The sequence below is a fragment of the Lissotriton helveticus genome, chromosome 7, assembly GCF_964261635.1.
Source record: "Lissotriton helveticus chromosome 7, aLisHel1.1, whole genome shotgun sequence".
Lineage (NCBI taxonomy): Eukaryota > Metazoa > Chordata > Amphibia > Caudata > Salamandridae > Lissotriton > Lissotriton helveticus.
Window position 1 is genome coordinate 1,387,845,432 of NC_136068.1, and position 21,985 is coordinate 1,387,867,416.

General features: G+C 44.1%; 1 protein-coding gene across 3 annotated transcripts in view; it reads right to left on the minus strand.

The window, feature by feature from the left end:
- TBCD (tubulin folding cofactor D) overlaps positions 1–21,985 on the minus strand; it is a 2,437,462-nt gene that overhangs the window by 1,487,881 nt on the left and 927,596 nt on the right. The window lies entirely within an intron of this gene.

Sequence of the window (21,985 nt, forward strand, 5' to 3'; positions counted from 1 at the left end):
TTAGGTGTTGCTTAATTTCTGCCAGTGTGGAAGTTTGTAGCCATTGAAGGCCTAATTTGCCCACACAGTAGGTGGTTATTATCCCTGGGTGATGTCTTTGGGGATATCTAGGGTCTGGCCTGGTCATTTTGAACCCCTGTGTTTTGTTCAGGAATCTGTCTTGACAGTTATTAGTATCTGTGGGCCAGATCAACCACTGTTTCCAATCTGGATGTGTTCTGTTTTGGTTTAATACATAGTTTATGTCTATCTCCTCATCTGTAGAGCTATTGCTGTTCATTGTTGGTTTTGGAATAGACGGTTTATTTAAGTCTTTGATTTTGGCTAAGCCAAGACAGGTAGTTTGTTGAACAGTGTCATTTAAAAATATAATTTGTTCTGGGATCATGCAGGCTCTAAACAAAGATTCTATACCCTGTACTTGCCATTCTTTTGTGCCCCAAACACTTTTCAATTCAACATTTTTGTCCCAATAATCAAAACCAAAAGTATTCATTTGTTCAAAGAATGAGTCTGAATATATCAATTTTGTGTTGGTTATCATGGTCTTTGTCCCTGTCTTATTTGACAATTTGAAATAAAATGTTTCAGCATTACTTATGTTAAAACCTGAAAAGTATGAATATTTGTCATAAACGGTTCTTGAGCTTCCTTTTGGAGGGGTTGCACAATGTTCCCATTGATTATAATTTAAAACATTTCTAGGTTGTGCAGATCTATGTAAAACATGGTTACCATAGTGGTTGTAGCAATACATACTATCATAATTTGTAGAACCCTGCAAATCATGTTTGGTAAATTTAGCAGACATCACTAAGTCAGACATCATATTGTTTATGCTTTCAAAGTCCGAATCATCAGCAAATGTGCTTGGTTTTACGAAGTCACTCAACGAGATCTTAATTTGGTGTGGATATTTCAGGATTTCAACCGGACCATAGATTTCGTAGTCAGTGTTGTCCCATGCTACCCCACCCGGTATAGGATTGGCTGTGAAGTTGACTGAAGAAAGTTCTCTTTTCTCGACGTGTGAAGATGTGTGTGGTTTGAGGATCAAGTTGATTTTCTGACTTGCTGTGTCCATTTTAGCATATTTTCCCTCAATGAAGCGTCCCAAAGTTAGTATCATGATGAGCCAAAGTATGAGGATAAATGCACCAAAACCCACCCAAAATTCAATCCATGGAGAAATCAGATATGTTTCTTTCAGTTGTTTCAAAAGTTCTTTAGCTTTATCTTTAAAGGTTTTTGATGATGGCTGTGTTTTTGATTCAGCGAAGCCTTCGGAGGAATCATCGAAGTTTATGAAGTAGCCGGATGCAGTTCTGTCAATTGTTCCAATTGTTTCAGGATTACTGTTTCTTGCATAGTCGTTTGTTACTTCATTATAGGTTGGTGTGTCTCTGCTAAATGTTTTTATTTGGGTGTTCAGAGGTCTAAGTTCCATTGCATTATTGCATAGTCCTTGTCGTTCTTCTGTAGGCGTTTCGAATGTGATTAGCCTCTTTGTTAGGACCTCTGTACTGGTAGCGAACCTTGGTGTTCTGCTACTTATGGGGAGTCCACTTGGCCTACTATTTGTTATCGGCCACATGATTGTGGTTTTACCAGGTCGATGGATACAACTCGGTTCTCCTTTTTACCAGCAAGCGGCGGTAGTACTACTGATCTTGTCCCGTTGACAGACAAGACAGGAACTGCTTTTCTGTAAGAAGGCCCAAATTCCTTCTTTACCGCGATCTTTTCTCTGACTAGATCCCCGACTTTTGGAATCCAGACAGGTCTTGCTGGGACAGGTGGTGGTTCTTCAGTGGCTGTTGGCTGCTGTTTCAACTTTATGTTGCTCAGGTCTTTTCTTGTTTCGTTTAAGTCCTGTAAAATAGCCAAACGATCTTTGATATCAAAGCTTTTTTCCTTTACCACTGAAGTCTGACTGTCAAGGTCAGAGATTAACATCCTAGTTCCAAATAATAATTCGTACGGACTGAATCCCTTCAGAGAATTTCTTGGCAGGTTATTTAGACTACGTTGGACACTTATTAGATGTTTGACCCACCCAGCTCCCGAACCTAATATCCTTTCCGTTATAGATTGCTTTATGCCTTGGTTTTTTCTTTACACCATCCCGTATCCCTCAGGAAGGAAGTGAGAAGATTCCCGCTGTGCTATGCTCATTTGGCCATGTTTCCTCTCAGGCTGGAGGGCTAGAGTGAAAACAATGGTCAAACGTAGCATGCTCTTAGCGTATATGCCATTTAGACTCGCAAATCTTTGTATAACAGTCCAGACGTCAGCCGAGTGCTGGTGATCTACATTATAAGTGGAAACTAGCCTGTATATGTTAATCGCAAGCCTTGCTTTTACTGTTGATTTTTTCTGGAGTGAAACGACACGGTATTACACCGTTTCTCTCACCACTGCGATTCCTGTTGCAGTTGGGGCACTTTTTTACAAACATGGTGTGATGCAGGCTCATGCCTGGCCACCAGTACCTTGATTGTAATTCTTCCAGAGAATATTTTAGTTTGAGGTGTCTGAGACCCTCGCCCATATGTGCGTCTGCGATTAACAAGTTTCTCCTGTCCATGTTTGGAATCACTCTATCCCCCACTCCAGGGATTCGAGCAAAAGGGACGGAGTTTGCATCGATTATGTATGTATAATTGAGTGGATAGTTGATCGGTAGCGCTGAGCAGCCACCTTTTGATGACGTTTTCACTGCCAGCACTGTTTCACCGTCAATATACTTCACTGTACGCTTTTTTCGAACTACGGAAGCCGATTTAGTTGCTACCGCTGTGGCTGTCTCAGCCAATGAATTCCCTGCAACGTGAACGCCATCACGCTGATGACTCAGTGAGTGTGTCACGTGAGTCTTTGGTAGTTCTTTTTGTAAAAGAGCTATTTGTTCCCAAAGCAGTTTTTGCTTTATTGTTGCATCTGTGTCATCTTTGTAACCGTTTTGAATCCATGTCTGCAAATCGTTGTTATATGATTTGACGCAGTAATATGAATCGGACACTATAAGTGTCGGGAATTCGCGATCCGCATTATCTAGCGCCATTTTCAATGCTATTATTTCAGTCTGTTGTTCTGAATTAGTTTCTACTGAGTGTGTTTTTGTTAATAGAGGTCTTAGTTTACCTCCGCGCCACACTTCTTTTGTAATCTCACATGTTGGATTGTATGCTTGTTCTCCCCAAACGGAGGGTTGAGCATGTCCGTCTGTATAGATTACACAAGCGTATTGTCGTAAGGGCAGAATGTCGATTGGCAGAGGGAATGTTCTTTCATATTCTAGATTTTTTAGTTCCTCTAGTTCTGGATCATAGTAGTATACTTTGTCCGTTGTAATGAAATTCACCCATTGTATCCATTCCGGATTCAATGTTGTTGTTGGTAAATTACACGGTGTTGTTAATGCCTCAAAGGCTGATTCTGCTGTTCTGACTGTGATACGTCTACCGTCAGCTTGATCTTTTTCTCTAGCTATTGCGGTTTGAACTGCATGAACAATTTTTTCTTTAATGCTGAATTTCTGTTCAGCTTCTGTGTACAAGTGTGATTTGAATGCAATTGGTACCTTTTCTCCCTCATTAGAGGTCAGGTATGTGAATCCGCATCTTCCTGGGATGACTCGAATCACAAGATTGCGTGTGTTGTCACGTGTTTCTAATTTTGTTTTAATTAGCATGTCTGTTTGTAAGGATCTCAGAATTTCTGTGTGTATTTGAGTCCAATTGGTTCTTTTAAAATCTGGTTTTATTAGATCATAAAGGGGTTTGACCCTTTCTGCGTAATTTGCAATGTATGTTCTTCCGAAATTTAGGAGGCCTAGAATTGACTGTAGGTTTTTTAGTGTTCTAGGTGCTTGGAGTACGGCACATTTCTCTAGAAAATTGTCAGCCAGGCTTTTGCCTTCACTTGATAATTCATATCCTAAGAACAGGACTGTCAGATGGGCAATTCTGGATTTTTTAAAGTTGAATTTGTAACCCTCTGCTGCGAACCCAAGTATTATGGTGTTCACTCTCTTCAAGTGAGTCTCCAAGTCATCATCTGTTAAGTATATGTCGTCGACATATGATAATGCTTCGTCGTCATATGTTTGTAGTAATTCTGTTACTCTCGCTGAGAATACTCCCGGGCTGTTCTTGTACCCCTGGGCTAACCGACAGAATTGTTTTTGAGTGCCATTTATTGAGAATGCAGACAAATATCTGCTCTCTGGTGCTATGTTTTGACAAAAGAATCCATTAGAGATGTCTAATGTTGTTTTGTATTTTTTGCGCACTATGTTATTCATTAGTGCAGCACTGTGTGAGTTTTGCACTGCAAAGGTTTTGCAACATGAGTTAAGGTGTCGGTAATCCAAAACTAGACGATATGAATTGTCTGGTTTGGAGACCGGAAACAAAGGGTTGTTCATTTGTGAGGTGCAAGTTTCAATCACCCCCTGGTATTCTAGCTGATCTAGGATTTCTTTTACCGTTTTTTTAGCTTCTTGCTTAATTGGGTACTGCCTCTGTGCAGTAGGTTGTGATTTTAACTGGATTTTGTGAGGAGGAGAGTCCTCATCCCATCCTACGTGATTTTTATATAAAGCAGGAGCTAGGGCTACTGCCCACTTTCTAGCAAGTGTGTATTTTTTATGAATTGGGATGTGATTTGAGAAGGCAGGCATAATTATTTCATCGCCATGAGGGCAATCCCTGACAAACTCTGGTGGCCAGTCTTTTTCAGCTAGAAGGATGTCATAGCCCTTGGAGAGATTATCCCAAAATAGTCCCCTTATTTTTCTAGTCTTATCCCCCTCTATACGTAAAGTTATTTCATATATTTTGTGAGGTTTGCTAACTCTGGTGTCTGCAGTTTCCACTTGAAGATATTCATTCGTGTCCACTGTCTCCAGATGATTCATAAGGACTTTGCGAGCTATGCTCACTTCTGCTGCGCTGTCTAGCATTGTCTGAGCCCATTCTCCGTTTTTCAGTTGTGTCCTCAGTATTCTCGGCATTGTTAACTACCTTGATACTGGCTACCTTCTTTTTTGGAAATTGTAATTTCTTTTTTAGCTGAGCAGGTTCCTTGTCTTTGGACTTGGCGTGCTCTTCTCTTTGTTCTGATCGTCCTCTTCTTTCCGATTTCTGCGAGGAAGTCTGAAAAGATTGAGAGGGACGTGTATCAATGTCTTGATATCTATCAGGCTTCTTTATATTATCCCTATTTCTAAGGTTATATCTTTTCCCAGAGGGGTCACTCTGGGGTGACCTGTGTCTTTGGTTCGGAGATTTTTCTCTTCGCCTAGGAGACCTTCCTCTGGACTGGAATTTCTTTTCTTTAGGATTGGATTGTTTGTTTCCATCCCAGCTCTTTTTTTGTGATGTTGAGTTATTATTAAAAAATATGTTTTCAGGACTTTCAATCAGTTGTGGTTTTACTGGTATTCCACCTAAACTATCTCTACCTAGTTCCTCATAGGATTTTTCTATGATTCTGGCAATTTCAGCTGGTTGGTCTGCTATATCTGTCTCTTTTAGCCTCTGGCGGATCGCCACGTTTGCTGCTTCTCCCTTTATGTTGGCTAATAATATAGCCGAGACCTGCTTGAAGTCTTTTAGTAATTTCATACCAAGAGTTAAAGCGGGTTCTGGACCATATTCGTCTTGAATTTGTTTTAGCACATCTGGTATTACCGAAATGGATGGAACACCGTGCGTTTTTGTGTAGATGGAAGCAAAGACTGTACCCCAAGTGTCACAGTCCTCAATGTGTGGTGCGATTCCCATTGGAAGACAGATAGTCAGAATCCTGTGTTTTTCTAACGGGGTGGTGTCTGGAAACACAGCCTCTATTTGGGTGATTTTTTGTGCTAACCAGAATGGTATTTGTTCCCGTTTAGCTGGTACTTTACCTAGGCAGGATTGTATGTTCTGTGGTGTAATTTTATTTGTGTTCCCCTGGTGAGGGGTCAGCTGTGGAATTTTAATTGCTGGCTGAATTGTTGAAGTCCGCATCACATATTGGACTAATTGTCTATGTACCTTTATTAATTGTTTTAGTTGTACTAAAAGATCTGCTGCAGGCATTCTTTCGAACTCTGGATGTGGTGTGTATCCGGCTAGGACCGGCCACGTTGCTCCTGGTCTCCCTAAGGGACCGAGCCTGGTGATGTGATTATTATGTTTTAGGGCGCCATTAAATAAGAGCAGGTGCTCTTGAAATTTAAGTGGTACTTCCACCTCCTCGAAAGGAGTATAGTCTTCAGGAGGTTCCTCTGTTTTGTAATAGTGGAAGTACTTTGTTACAGCATTTGCTGCTGGAAAATGTATCCATGAATAGTATACCTCTGTCTGCCGATATTCGTGTGCCTCAATTACGAATATGACTGTACCACCTCTAGGTGTCAGTCCATTTTCTATAAGTTTTAAGGTTATAGATTTCCTTTTGATGACCGGGATGAGTATTATATCCTGATCTGCTTCTTGCAGTGCAGTATCATCTGCTGCGAGTTCAGTTGCTAATCTAACTGCCTCTCTTCCATCATCACTGTCTACCATTTTACCGACAGGATGGTTACTTTGTTTGTTTGCAGATCAGGTTTCTTATGGAAACAAAGATTAGATGCACAATATTTTGGAACGGTTTATCCTTCAACGTTGACTAAACCAAGTACCATACATAGGAGTTTCCTCCTGCGAGGTTTGGCGGATATTACCTTTCATGGGAAAAGGGGTCTGAGTGAGAAAGCACGACTGAGTTACTCTAAATGTCTTACGTTAGTTTTATCGCCCTTCCAAACGCGCCATGTAGTGTAGTTCCTATTATCCCAATAGGCTCTGCGCATTGGAATAATACCTTCAATAGTATAGGCCTAGACCAGACGTTAACTAGGTCTACTACTGTCGATATTAGACTTAAAGTTTTGGGTTTGCCAGCTAGCTCAGAATTCACTAGAAACTTTCTCGAATAGGCAAGGAGGAGTTGAACCTCCCTGGATAGACAAGAAGGGATTTAGTTTCTGACAACCATAGAACATGACAACTTTGCTCTCCCCTAATCAAGAGTGTATCTCGAGAGTCGTGTGAACAAAAGGCTATTTATTTTACTCAGTCAGTACGTGCATGCTTAGTCTCATCAGATTGTAGAGAAAAGGAAGAGACGGGCGTGTTCAATAAAAGATGTTATTTATTGATCAGTCTCTTTTCTCATACAAGAGAAATGGATCGATATTATTGCAATACTTATGGTTAAGGAAAGTGCATACATTAAAAGCAGAAGTATAAAATAATACTGTAAAAACATTGATATAGTTTCTAAGCCATATGAAGGTTTAAAATGAATAAGATATATTACATACACATATACATTTGACTAATCGTACTCAACTGGTGTTTCTAACTACGCCTACCCCGTGTACCTGACCTAAGTCTAATGCGTGGGCGGGAATAGAAAGTTACAGTTTAAGTTAAGTTTGTTTTGCCAAGTGACTGACTAAAGAATTCTCTGTGAGGGGTTATTCAGTTCTGTACCTGGAATCTAGGATGGATGAGGGATGGTATCTCTCGTCTCTGGCCTCGATATTCCAGGCTGCCTGCGAGGGCTACCCGGAAGCGCCGGAGCTGGATTTCTCGGCAGGAGAATAGACAGCTTCTCGTTCTCAGCGCGTCAGGAAGGCGGGGCTGCGCCAGCGGGGTCTGCTCTGCTCTGGGCTTCGGCAAGTCTGGCTGCTCCGATCTCGTCACCACCGCGTGTGTTTGCATAGGGCAATATCGGTAATATTTATACCTTTAAGGTGCCGAGATTGACGTAAGGATGGACATAGATACGTCAATAAGGATGTCATACGACCAGGTCGTTAGCACATTCTTTTGCTGAAGTTCTCGGTGAAATCAAAACAATGGCCGCAGGGTTTTTCCCAGGTTGTCATAGGTTTGATTTGTTTTGAGAACTCCGTATGCCTTATCAGGGGCTGGAGGAATATCGCTTGTCTAATTAGATGGCAAGCGTTATGACCTAATCAGATAACACGCTCCTGTGCCGTAGTGTGGCTTTATCAGATAACGGTTCCTGCATCATGGGGGTTTTCTGCCTCATGGGATGGCTGCTAGTTAACTTGTTAGTTTGTTAACCAGAATAGGGTCAGGAATAGGGGGATCGATACAGAACCTATAGGAATACATCACAGCACGACAACGAATAATCGAACATAAATCAAGGATTAGACGTCAGGTCCCCAATGCACCATTAGTACATCACTGGATCTCTCATGGACATAAAGAAGAAGTACTTAGATGGACGATTATTTCAAAAATTGAAAAGGATGCACGCGGAGGTGATTTAGACTTAAAACTGTCGCAGCGAGAGGCATTCCTGATAATGAAATTTAACACTGCTACCACAGGGTTAAACGAGATTTCCGAAGTCTTCAGAGGAAACCAATAAATGAGAACTTACTGGTCCCTCTCTGCAAAGGATGAAAAACTGTGTTAGATCAGTTTCCTGACGCTTATTTACAAACTGGGAGACGATTCATTGTAACCTGTGAACTACAGGAACCACAATGCCATGTTCCATGCAAAACACAATCATCAAGTATTAACCGAGTTATCCACATAGACTGCACCCCCTCGCACAAATAGGTTCTCAAGATGTGAGTAGATTACAATTTTTCCAGCGTATGTGTGATTTTTACCGTAAAACGGTTCATCGATGGGAATATGAGCAATTCCACTTTAAAAAGACACAAGGTCACATGACCAGAAACGGAGTCGAGCAAAAGGATCGACTGCAGATGCCGCGTCTCTGAGAGACAAGTCAAGTAAGTTTTTGCTTTAAAACTAGCCGGTGCTTTGCTAAAAGTAGTCGAAAAGTAGGAAATAGTGAAGACAATGTAAACAAAAGACTGCAGCATAACGCGTCTTTTAATTCACGCTTTCAGATAGTCACGCATTTACTGCAGCCTTGAGAAAACAGAGTCTCCACTGAATCGTATGCCGAACTAGGAATGTACTCGCGGTGAAATTCTTCCCGACGCCCACACTGGGTAGGTGATCGAAGCTTTATTTTAGTTCATAACTCACTGAATGCTGGAAACACTTTTCAGGCGATTGACCCAATCTTAATTTTCATCCTTTTGCAGACACCCCAAGCGACCTTCAGAGCTTGTGAGGTTAGTGCTAAAGTGTACATGTGGTTCTGGTTAAGTTTTTTGTAAGTGCTTCGGAATGGCATGTGATACGTGTATGTACTGTTTTTGTTGCAGTGTCCACATACCCTTGAAACACATCAGTCCTGAGAGACTTTTTCAGAGAGGATTCTTAAGGTAGGCTGGTGGAAGCCGATTGGTGGCTGCTCGAGTTAGTTGTTTCTCACTTGATAGAAGATGGAGCCTAATTCAGTTCATATGCTTTGTTTTGTAGAAATTGTACTGATCCTGAGGAGAACCCCATAAGTCAGGGAGTTCGAAACGCGTCGATCATTTACGGTCAACTGTCAACAAAATAAATTGAATTTCAAAAACTGGATTAAGACTGAATATAATTGTTCCAATTGCGAGAACTTTTGTAAATTTGGAATTTATTTATGTTTCCAATTGATCTTAATGTAAATATTTGATGTTGACATTGACCTATACCTCAGAGGTATTCTTTTGTTTTTTGTTTTTGTTTGGGAATATGTATTGAGTGACTGCAGTGAGAAAGAATTGTGTGGCTGGTAGTTCAGAATTTAGATTTTGATTTGTATATGGTGTTTGTAAATTTTGTATAAAGTTGTATATTTTGTATATTTAAATCTGTATATGCACAGAAATGTCTTTAAAAAATGAAAAAAAGCTTTCTGATTGAAAAAATGACTATAATAAATAAGGATTAAAAAAGAGAGAATAGACTGCTATGTTTGATTCATAGCTGTAGTTTAGGTAAAAAAAGAAAAACGTTTTTCCAGTATTGGCAGTTGTATCGTTTTGTAGTTAAGTTTGGTTTAGCCTTACTGCTGAGGAGCCAAGACCCTGTTTTGTTCCTACTGAGGAGTAACTTGCAGCAGGGCCCTGCCCTCTCAAGGTTGATCCTCCACTTCATACTCTTCCCCAAAAAGGCTTCCTGGTATGTTATGTAGTGCCACTGTGTTGGTGCACTGTGAGAAGAGGCCTGAGGCATGAAAGATGGGTGTGCCACTATTGGCTGTGTCCTTTTCCTTGTGGGTGTCCTTTTCCTTTGGATTTGTGCTCCTCTGTAGGGTTCTTTAAATTGGAGAGCTCCCTTGATGTTGCGCTCTCATTATCTTTTTTCATGCTATGTAGAATCTAGTCTACTGTGTTTCCAGACAGAGTGTCTCCAGTAAAAGCCTTGTAAATGATTGCTGCCTGTATCTCTTTCTTGAAACCAGACACACGCAACTCAGCATGTCTCTTGAAGGGGATGCCTGTACATACCTGCCTAAAAGCAGTATCTGCTGCGTCCAAGCAGAGTTTAAGAAGGTGCTAGCAATGTCTTTCAAGCCATTATCATATTATTAATTATTTTCTTATACATATCGGGTAGATGTTAAATCAGGTCTTCCATTTCCTCCCACTGCTGAGGCCTATACCTGTTAAGCAGGGCTTTTGAATTAGCTATGAGCTATTGAGTTGTGTCAGACAGTTCTATGTGTCTGCCTACCACCTCTAACAGCTCGCTTTAAATGTCAGATGGTGGCCCCACAGTTACTGGGGTGTTGGTGTTTTCTGAGGCAACAAGTGCAACACTGTCCAGCTGCTTGCCTTAAACCTCTGACACTGTGATAAGTGATACAAGGCTAGAATACAAAAAGATATTAGTTATTCAGATCCATGCAATCCTACAGAGTGCATATCCCTTATTTGTTCTATCTCTACCGGGCGAGGTGACAGAAATATGTGGACAGCAGGTCTTTGTTGATCGAACCAATGACCAGACGCTGAGGAAGTAGGATTTACTCAGACCAAAGATCACTAGCTAGTTCCACCTAGAGTATAGTGGCAGCTGAATCACCCCAACAACTATCCCATAGCAAGTCTCCCAGAAGAGTCACAGTGCCTGGCGGTGGAGCCTTCTTGATTTGCAGGATAGGGTCACATGGGCAGTGGCGAGTCAGGCTGGAGTGATGGATTTGCCGTAGGTCATATGATGGCAACAGTCTTGCTCATAATAACAGCAATAAAAGTATTTATATTATGCCAGCCACAAACTGAAAATTTTCTAAGCATTCTAAAAATGTAGGTTATTATTCTTCAATTTGATGTAGGTTGTTTTACTTATAATGGTGGCTAAATGAGCCGAATGTCTGCTATGGACTTGTGGTGACCTGGAAGTCATGAGATTGAATCCCAGTAAGAAAGACTCACAGCCTTCAACCCTTCCAAGATGGGTAAATTGAGAATCGCAAATTGGGTAACAGTAATGCAGTGGGTGTCCTTGCTTTATTGTTCTTGGAAGGCACTTAAAGTGTATGCACTAAACTAGGACGGCAGACGTAATACCAGTGAATTGAGAACCAGACCATTTTTGTCACGTATTGTCGCTGCAAAAGTGTGACAAGGGATGGACCTATCGCTGTCTCATCAACGTGACTGATAAGTCGACATGAACCTTTTAAAACTCTACAGTGGCTTGTGTGATTATTAGTCCCTGGGTGACAACGTTAAACTCTTATTTCAAAAATCAATATTTTCTCCACTTTGTCTAATGTGAAAAGCCAAACTTCACAGGTTTCTTCAACCTGTGACTTATGGGCAAAGACCTCGACGCGAAACATAAGGTGTACAGCGCTGCAAAATAAACTGTTATTCATACCTTTTATTTGGTGTAAAAAATGATTTGGTTTCTAGACGTAACCAGGCAATTAAAACATACAACTGACAGACTCCTTGGGGCCCAAAATGTATTTAAATAGACTCCTTTTCTCCTCCTAAATACAACCTCTCGAAAGGTAATGAACGTTGAAATAATCTAGATACATTAATAAACAAGAATTCGTTAGGAGTTTATCTCTTGCTCAGTGTTGGTGAGTTCCTGGGCCTGGTTATCAATTATCTATTCGCTCAGTTTGACTGTACCAACTGTATGGGTGCATGTGGTAACTGGTAATCTCAGTCCAGTGCCTTCCATGTAGGCAGTTCACACTCACCAAGCACCATGTGGCCAATCCCACCTGAGAAGTCCTCTGATCTAATACAGGCAAACTGTAGGACAACCTTGTGAACTCAGTGCTGTTTACTGGCTGTCTACCTGAAATACTATGTCCCTCAGGGTCCACCTTTCACCAGCAAGCATCCTAATGAGGGAGCGAGGCTCGCTCTCAGGAGCATACCTGGGGTTTCAGGAAGGTCTGATCTCCCCCGGGATAAAACGGGGCTCAGAGGCTTTTCTCAGGTTGCTCAAAAATCAGTCCTTTGCTTCTTCTCTGATTCATTCCTGACTCTCTTTTGCCACCTGCCTCCACATTACGCACCACCATTTCACGGATGACAGCCCAGGCATCACAACCACCGCCCCGCCAAAGTTCTTGGATGAGTTTTACACCGAGAAGTTGTGCACAGATGCCAGACAACCGGACGTGGGCAGCTGGCTCAAGTTTGTAAAATTTGCTGACCTCCAGTGAGGCAGCATAACCTCGTCGCGTGCCAGATCGATGACCAGGTAGGTTTTGAGTAAAATGCAAATTTTATGCCTGTTTTCTGAGGTGCATGGCCGCTGGAATTTGCGATTCTGCTGTACAGTGGTTCCCACATAATAACTGAGTTGCTGCACTTGTCAAATAATGTGCTGCATAATTGTCAGATTAAAAAAAGATATATATTTCTCGCTCAAAAGTCACCAAATCACTGCCATGTTAGATGCCACTTGGTTGCAGGCTCTTTGCAGTGGTTAACTGGTCACCTTTTATTTTAAGGTACTGATTGTTGCATTTATGTGTTAAACTGACTCGAGTGAGTTGCAACCTTTGCCTAGGCAGTGTTAACATGTACTATTTAAGTTACACTGCCATAAATGCGTAAGATTATGCCCCATAAATTGCCTCCATTTTTGTCACATTATTTTGGCAACTTGCAACATAATTACTTTCATATTTCACTATACTAATTCAACACTAATCCTTTATGGGTTACGGAGTCGCATGCTACTCAACGAAAAATGCGCTTTTACACCCCATCGAGGTAACAAGCGCTATATAAATGCAAACCTTTTCCCTCCTCTATCTCTCAACTATCCTTCTCAATCCAAATAATTGATTAATATCCACCACTCAAATGACTTTCATATTTCACTATACTACCTCAACACTAATCCTTTATGGGTCTCGGAGTAGCGTGCTACTCGCCAAAAAAGCACTTAAACGCCTCGTCTGGGGTAGTAAGCGCTATATAAATGCAATTACAATACAATTACATTACAATACAACATCACTCACACAGACAGCAGTCACTAGGAAAACTACACAAGGCACTAAAACACTCTTAGAGATGCTGCTCCTGTTAGTCAAACAACCGACGCTTTAATTATGGGTCTATCTACAGGCTAAATACCACTGGAACACACTGCTTGCCATTAGGCCCCCGATGTGCTACTTACTTCCTGGCAATCACCAATGTTGAAACACTTACAGGATACAGTCGTCAGCAGTACACCTGAGCGTTGAAAGGTGGCGTCGGTCGGCTCCGGTTCGTCGTTGGTCGCCGGGATGACATCGCGGTAGCTACTTAGACGCCACCCTCGCGCGCTGACGTCAGTACTCTACACGATTTTCCACTCCAGAAGCACAGAGCCATGCAAGACACTGACCACTGGTACACTAAACTAGGGCCCTGAAAGGAAATCCTTAAACCTATAAGTCAGTTCGCAGAACGGGGAGGATGGATGGGGCGGTAAGGAATCTATAACTAACCTATGTTTCTTACAGATATATCATTACCGAAGGTAAGTAACTTGTTCATCTGAACGAAACAGTTAGTTATAGATTCCTTACCTTAGAATAGATACCCCAGCAATACCAACTCCCGAGGTGGGTCTGCGAACCAAGTTCACACCAGAAAGTCCTGGAGAACAGAACGGCCAAAGAAACCGTCTCTCCGGACTTGGCTATCCAGGCAGTAGTGTCAAGTGAACGTGTGCAGCGATGCCCATATAGCTGCCTGACAGATGTCATTGAGGGGTTCTCCACGTCCCAAAGCAGTAGTGGCTGCTGTCGCCCTGGTGGAATGGGTGCGTAGCCCCACTGAAGGCTCCTTCTTTGCCAAGGAATAGAAAGCCCTAATGCACATAACAAACCATCTAGAGATGTTCCGTTTGTGCACGGCCCAACCGCATTACGAAGGGAACAGGAGTAAAAAGATAAGTAATGCCCTTAAGGAAGCGATTTACAATAGGGAACTTGAAAAGAGAAGGCTGATCAGGAGACCTAAGAAAGGCTGAAATGCCAGAGAGGTAGCCCCCTCTCGACTACTGTTGAGACAGCTGCATTGGCTGCCCATTAAACAAAGAGCCTTTTTTAAGATCTGCTGCCTCACTTTTAACGCACTCCAGGGTCATGGCCCTCGGTATCTCCAGGACAAACTGGATAGATATGCGTCCTCTCGCCTTCTAAGATCTGGCAAGCAGCAGCTGCTTATGGTGCCTCGCATTAGACACCAGCGTTCAGGAGGCCTGGCGTTCTCATATATTGCTCCTAAGTACTGGAATAGTCTTCCACAAGCACTACGAGAATCCCCTTCTTATCTTAGTTTTAGGAAACATTTAAAAGCATTCCTGTTTTAAATATGCTCCTGCCTCCGTCTCCTCCTCGAGGAGGTGAGCCAGAGTTAAGCGCCGAGATGCCCCCAGGTGATTCGAGCACTATACAAAAGCAAATAACATAACATAACATAACATAGCCCTTTATAGTGCCCAGAGCAGAGCCCTACTGGGCCAAAGGAAGGAGGAACAAGAGAACCTCAGAAAGGGGATCCACAGCCATGGCTGCGCACCATGCCAAAAATGTGTTCCATCTACAGGCGTATACCATCTTAGTGGAGGGACGCCTGGCTGCTAAGATAACATCACAGACTTCGGGAGGCAGGTCAAACGACGTCAACTGCTGCCGCTCAATTTCCATGCAAGGAGGTGGATGCTGGACAGGTTCAGGTGGAGGACCGTCTCCTGCTGCTGCGACAAAAGATCCTCCCGAAGAGGCAGTCTGATCGGAGGATCGAAGGCCATGTGTAGCAGCTCAGGATACCAGACTCTTTGTGCCCACTCCGGAGCCACAAGACTCACTTAGGCCCGGTGGCACTTGAACTTCTATAGCACTCTGGGCAGAAGTGGTATAGGCGGAAAGGCGTATAGAAGACCACAACTCCACTCGCGACGAAAAGTGTCGCTGAGCGAGTGCTACCTTGGAAATTCCAATGCGCAGAATTGTTGACATTGCGCGTTCTCTTCGGTGGCGAATAGATCTAACCAAGGCTATCCCCACTGGTGAAAGAGTCCTTGCACCACCTCCGAGTGAAGACACCATTCACGATCCATCATGCACCTGTGGCTGAGTTCGTCTGCCCTGGCGTTCAGGGAACCTGCCTGGAGGTGAACCACCAGGGAAAGAGGCTGAAAGATCGGAATCATAGCCCAAATATACCGGCCTCGCTGTTCAGGAGGATGGACCCGAAACTGCGTCGTGTCCAGAACCGCTCCGATGAAGAGGAGCTTATGAGAGGGAGTCAGGTGCGACTTCGGCACATTGATGGAAAACCCCAGCGAATGCAGGAGGTCGGCCGTAGTCTGGAGGTGGGAGACGACAGCCTGGGCGAGCCCACCTTTAACAGCCAGTCGTAAAGATAGGGGAAAACTGGAACCCCTGATCTGCGCAGATGAGCTGCAACCACCGCCATCACTTTCGTGAACTCCCGAGGGGCGCTGGTAAGGGCAAAGGGGAGCACGGTAAACTGAAAGTGCTTGTGGCCTAATGTGAACCGTAGGTAACGCTGGTGGGCCGGCAGGACGGGGATGTGAAGGAAAGCGTCCTGCAAGTCCAACGCTACCATCCAGTCTCCAGGGTCGAGGGCAGAGAGGGCTTGAGCTAGCATCAATATTTTGAGCTTCTCTTTCCGGAGGAAGTGGTTGACGTCCCTGAGATCCAAGATATGAGGCAGGCCTCCAGAAAGTAGTGAGAATAACAACCACAACCTACTTCTGGGACAGAACTCGCTCAATGGCACCCTTGGTCAAGAGTGCTGAAACTTCCTGCTGGAGAAGGGCCAGATGATCTTCCGACATGCGATGGTACTGCGGTGGCATGGATGGAGGGGTAGTGTCGAAGGGGTGGGAGTAGCCCCTTAGGACTATTTACCAAACCCACCTGTTCGACGACATGGTGCGCCAGTGGGGGAGGTAATGGCGAATCCTGCTGCCCACTGTTGAGTGGTGGCCCCGAAAGGTAGGACTAAGAGGGTTTGGAGGCTGCGGCAGAGAGGGCTGTGGTGGATTGGCCCGCTAACCGACCCTTAGAACCATGGCGGTGGTTCCCACAACCCTGGCAGCGCAGGGGCTGAACAGCTTGCACTGGCCTGTGGCTCTGGACAGGACGTGGCAGGGCACCCCTTCCGTAGCCGCGAAAGGCAGACTGCGCAGGACGGGTGGTGGAGAGACCCAAGGATCTGGTCATAGCCCGAGAGTCCTTAAAGTGCTCTAGCGCATTGTCCGCCTTGTCGCCGAAAAGGCTACGGCCATCAAAGGGCATGTCCATAAGAGTGGATTGGACATCCCCTGAAAAACCAGTCAACCTCAACCAGGCGTAGCGTCAAAGGGCTACCAATGTGGAAATCATCCTGCGGAGTGAGTCGGCGGTATCCAGCCCACAGCGGATGGTAAACTTTGCTGCGTCTCTCCCCTCAGCAACTGCATGGGAGAGCACAGCCCGGCCCTCCTCCGAGCACTCAGGCAGCATTGCACCACGGAATCCCACACAGAGTGGGTATAACGGCCCAACAGACATGCAGTGTTTACTGACCGCAGTCCCAGGCTGGTGGAAGAAAACAGTTTCTTCTCAAGATAGTCCAGATTTTTGGATTCCCTATTATGTAGTGCGTTAGAGAATGCGCCTTTGGAGGTAGAAGCTTGGACGACCAAGCTCTCAGAGGTGGGGTGTTGGGAGAGGAAAGATGGGTCGCCTGGAACCGGGCGTGGCGTCGGGCAATAATCCTATCCACAGGAGCCCCTGTGTTGGGCCTGGACGAGATCCCCAAAAGGATGTCAGTGAGGGCTTCATTAAAAGGTCCCAGTCCTCCTCACCCTCTTCTGGCTGCCAATCTGGTCTAAAAGAGCCAGGATAGAACAAGGGCACCAAAGTACCCGTCAGCGCCGGATCCGGAGTCGGTCGACGGCAGTCCGCGTCTACTTAGAGGTTGAAGCCGGGTTCGACGTCGGCTGGGGAGACAGCCAACACCGGCTGCGGACGTGGTGCCGGTGAAATCAACGCATGGGGAGGTGTCACAAGGTCAACCGGTGTCAATTCGGATCCAGGCCTGGATCCAAGAGGGCCCTGCGGCGCCGGGCCAAAGCCGCAGGCATCGAAGGCCCAGGGCCCCCAGCCGAGTCCGCGGGCCAGAAGACGCACCGGCGGAGTCGGGCTGCCCAAAGATTGCATGCATCGCCTCGTAAAATTGGCAAAGATGGGCAGGTTTTGCTCCAGATCCGGGAAGGGAGGGAATGCCAGATTCGACTCTTCAGACTCCACACACGGAGCCGCGGGAGGGGCACCACCCGCATCCATCATTGCGTTGGCCGACGGATGTGGAGAAGTCGAAGAGCGACAATGCTTCTTCGACTTCTTCGTGTGCTTCGACTTACCTGACCACGAGTGTGAAGACTTGGAAGAAGAATGATGATGGGGGCTCCGCGACTGGTTCCTCGACCTCCCACGCGACCGGGACCTCGAACAGCGTGGAGCCGACTGCCAGGCCTCGAGAAACTTTCGGGACTGCTCCTGCAAAGACTTCGGGTTCATGGTCCGGCAGTCAGAGCACGACTTGGGGTCGTGGTCAGGCTCCAGGCAAAACAGACATATATGGTACGATCCGTCACCGACATCAGTCGGCTTCAGGAACCACAAGCCTTTAAGCCTGGCATCCCTGACGTGCACCAGGAGTCAAAGACTCGAAAACAGTATTGACAAGGTCGGCAAAACAGTCAGTCAAAAAGTGACTGGAGGTACTGCTCTCTCTGGATCTGTGCTGGCTGGCGCGGAAAAAGAAAGAACTGATGTGAGTGCATGAGGGAGGCATCTAAGTAGCTACCGCAACGTCATTCTGGTGACCACGATGCCAACGACGAACACGGAGCCGACCGACACCACCTTTTAACGCGCAGGTGTACTGCTGATGAAAAACTTTCAGGATCCAGTCTGACCACTGGCGATAATTCTAAGGTAAGGGATCTATAACTAACTGTTTCTTTCAGATAAATGGTTTACAAGAGATTGGAAATGGCAGAAGCGCAGTTTGCAGGAAGGTCCGCTCTACCCCCTCGCCCCCTTCCGTACTGTACAGGACAGTAAAAGGGGGCGTGGATTGCATAGTGACAGTGACTTGAACAGAGGTGGCCCGATCACATATCTGCAAAGAAGCTCTCCAAGTGCCTTCTGAGTGAAAAACTGCCGAAAGCTGTGCGGCTCAAGCACCCGAGCTGGCATCACATGGAGGTTTCTAGCCACACTGCTTGGCCTTGGTTATAGATATGAATGTATGACATGACAACACATACATTTACAATGTATGCCGTTACAACTCAGTTTTTACATTGCAACATCCTTTACAACGCATTATTTTACATAGCATTCCATTACATCGCATTTTCAGAAACTACCTTTACAACGCATTCCATTACATCGCATTATAACTTTACAATGCATACCTTTACAATGCACACCATTGCATTGCATTTAAGGTATATATTGGATAGTATAGGGGTAATAATTACTATTCTAACTTCGGTGAGTGCAACAGTAGGGTAAGTGTTGGATAGTGCAGGGTTAAAAATTACTATTCTAACTCCAGTGAGTGCAACAGTAGGGTAAGTGTTGGATAGTGTAAGGGTACTATGCGTTGTAATGGTATGCGTTGTAATGACTTACGATAGAATGCCTGCGTTGTAGTGACATGCATTGTAATGACATGCATTATACTGACATGCAATGTAATAACTGTTGTAATGAAATACGATGTAAAGGGTGTTGCGATGTAATGACTGCTATGTAAAGGTTTTGCGATGTAATGACTTCGTTGTAAAGGTTGTTTCCCTATAGATATTACACCCCATCCTTCAGTAAAACAACATGGTGGGCGTTTTCCTGCGTCATTTCACAGAGCACGTGAAGGAGACTTCAAGCATTACAAGGAATTGACATGGGAGTGCGGCGATCAGTTTATCATCCAATAAGAACACCGCACTGGACAAAGCACTCAGACGCAGAAAAAGTCCCACAACACAGCTAATAGAAAATATGTATAACTCTTTAATACGAGCTCTGACCCCACTGCGGCCTTGCATTCAGTTGCATAAGCAAATTCAACATCTCTCTTTGCAGACTTCATAAAGATGATGATGCCAATGTACACGGAAGCAGCTACTGCTTGCTAGTTAAACAATACGCTGTCCATATTATGGGGGCCAACGCAAGCATGCAGGCCCTGTTCCTTAGGCTGACTGCTTAGACAGGCCTGCTGTCTACATTCAATGAACAATTACCGTAAAGCTGTCATTAACGCACGCAGCAAAGTAAACAATGAGGACTCACTTATGCTAGTGACGCCAGCAGAAGCACATTAGACGTTACTAGTGAAGAACCACAACACAGCACTGGTGCAAAGATCCTGCTGGTCTTCAGCAGTTATTTCCCTCCAGCAGCTTTCTTTCTTTTCAGTTCAGTTCATTTATCTCTTGAGAGCCACATGCCACCAATGACAGCTTGTCACAAAAAACGAAGAATAAGGCAGATCACTGGCCAACAGCAGAAAGGAGAAACTATATCTAAGGAGGACATAAATAATCAAAAGGTCACATGAGCTCACTGATTCCGAGCAAGGGTGTTCTAGGTGCTACGTTTTCACTGTGGAATCCGACATAGTTCGAATAGCAGCTTTCCCTCTTGACCTCACGGTGGGGTTCAGGGCAGATTAGATTACCGCCATGTTTCTTAGGCCCTATGTGTGCCAAAATAATGGACCACACGAAAACAGCATGAATGCTGTTACAGACTGAATCAGGTCAGGTAGAATTGCCTGGAGGCAGCAATAAGGTAATACGCATTTTATTCTGGTATTGCAGATCTGAAATCCAAAACTGCTATGGATAGAGTGGAAGACTATTCTACCAGCCAAATCCCAAGGAGGACATTTTTGTTACCCCAAATCAAAAAGGACAATATTTCACTGACACAAATGTTACTTCTGGCTGATAGTAAATCTTCTCCTGACAAACAGCACACAACCTTCTGGGTGCAACTGGACCCTCTGCCCCAGAACCCTAATAGATAAATACTTGTGCCCTCATTACAACCTGCGCGGAAAAAATAGGGTTTTTACGACCCATGGTAAATACCTCCTATATTGAGTTTTCAACCTTAAAAAAAGAGGCATAGAATGCAGAATTGATATTTAACAAAACAAATTCCTTTTTATGGGCCTCTCTCCCCACCCTGATAAATTAAGGCAGGCTTGACCTGCCGGATTCTATTAGGGAATAACTGTGAGAGTATAATAATTATCACACAACTTGCCACTCCACTCCTGTGCAAACTCCTGCTGGATGAGAATTTAGCACTTAATTTATATTCAGGGCCTTAGCAGTTTGTGTTGGACTCTGCTTCCAACTCCGGATATATTTTTAATAACTCTGATGAAGTGTGGCCTCTTTTGATGCATCAGTCAGTTCAGTAATTCTTTATTCGATGATTAAAAAGCATCATAAAAGTACAGATATTTACAAAGTTAAAAAAATTATTAAATTACATCTGAACTACATCTTGATTACATCTAAAATCAGATAAAAAAGAAATATATGTTCTTCCAAGATCCAATCATTCACCCTCTCCTCTTGTATTTCCTAAGCTCACTGCAGTCTTTATAAAATTCATGATACAGCACAATGTCCATGGGTCATTTGCTCTCTGCAAGAAGAGTTAGGCAATTTTAGCTTGACAAAACCTCTTTTTTTAGAATCTCTACCAGAAATTTACGCCTAGGATACTTAAAAAAGGGACATAAAAGTACAAAATGAAGGGTGTCCTGCGGAGACAGGCACCCTTCTGCTCAATTGTCAAAGTAAAACCTGGCGGCACAGCCAGTATATGAGATAATAATTTGAGCCTAAAACAAGTCATTAAAAACCTATTCTGTGCATTGTGCATCAAATACAAATATGGCTCCATTCCTTCGCTGTTCTTTATGAGGTTATGGGCAACTACGGAGTGTTTGTTCATCTCCCCTTCTGCTCTACATGAAGCGAACTGTTCAGACAGGATTCTTTTGATTTTCAGCTTGTCTGAGGGTAAGATGCTACTAGGATTAGTGAAGAGGTCCCTCCGGTCAATACCCTCCAGGGTGGCCTTAATGTACTTTAGCCATGGTATTTGTAACCCTTTATCCCTGTGCAGGCAGTCTCTCACAATTTGTCTACTTAGGTCCGCCTCAGGGTTTACCCACATTTTTAACCAAGCCATGATAGGTCTAAGCTTGATCTGGTCCTCTATGAAAGGTCTCCCCAGTTCCCTGTGTACGATTGCAGCTGGGGTACTCTGGGGGACTTTTAAAATCCTTCGCATTAAATTTGTTTTCCTCCAGTTGCAGTTGTTCCACATTGACGTACCCCTACACTTCTGAGCCATACAAGACTTTAGAACAGTCTATCGAACTATAAAGGTTAATGACCTGTTGTGGGGACCAGCGACCCACCCTTCTGCCAAAATTCGCTATGTCCCCATTTACCGCTATTAGCTT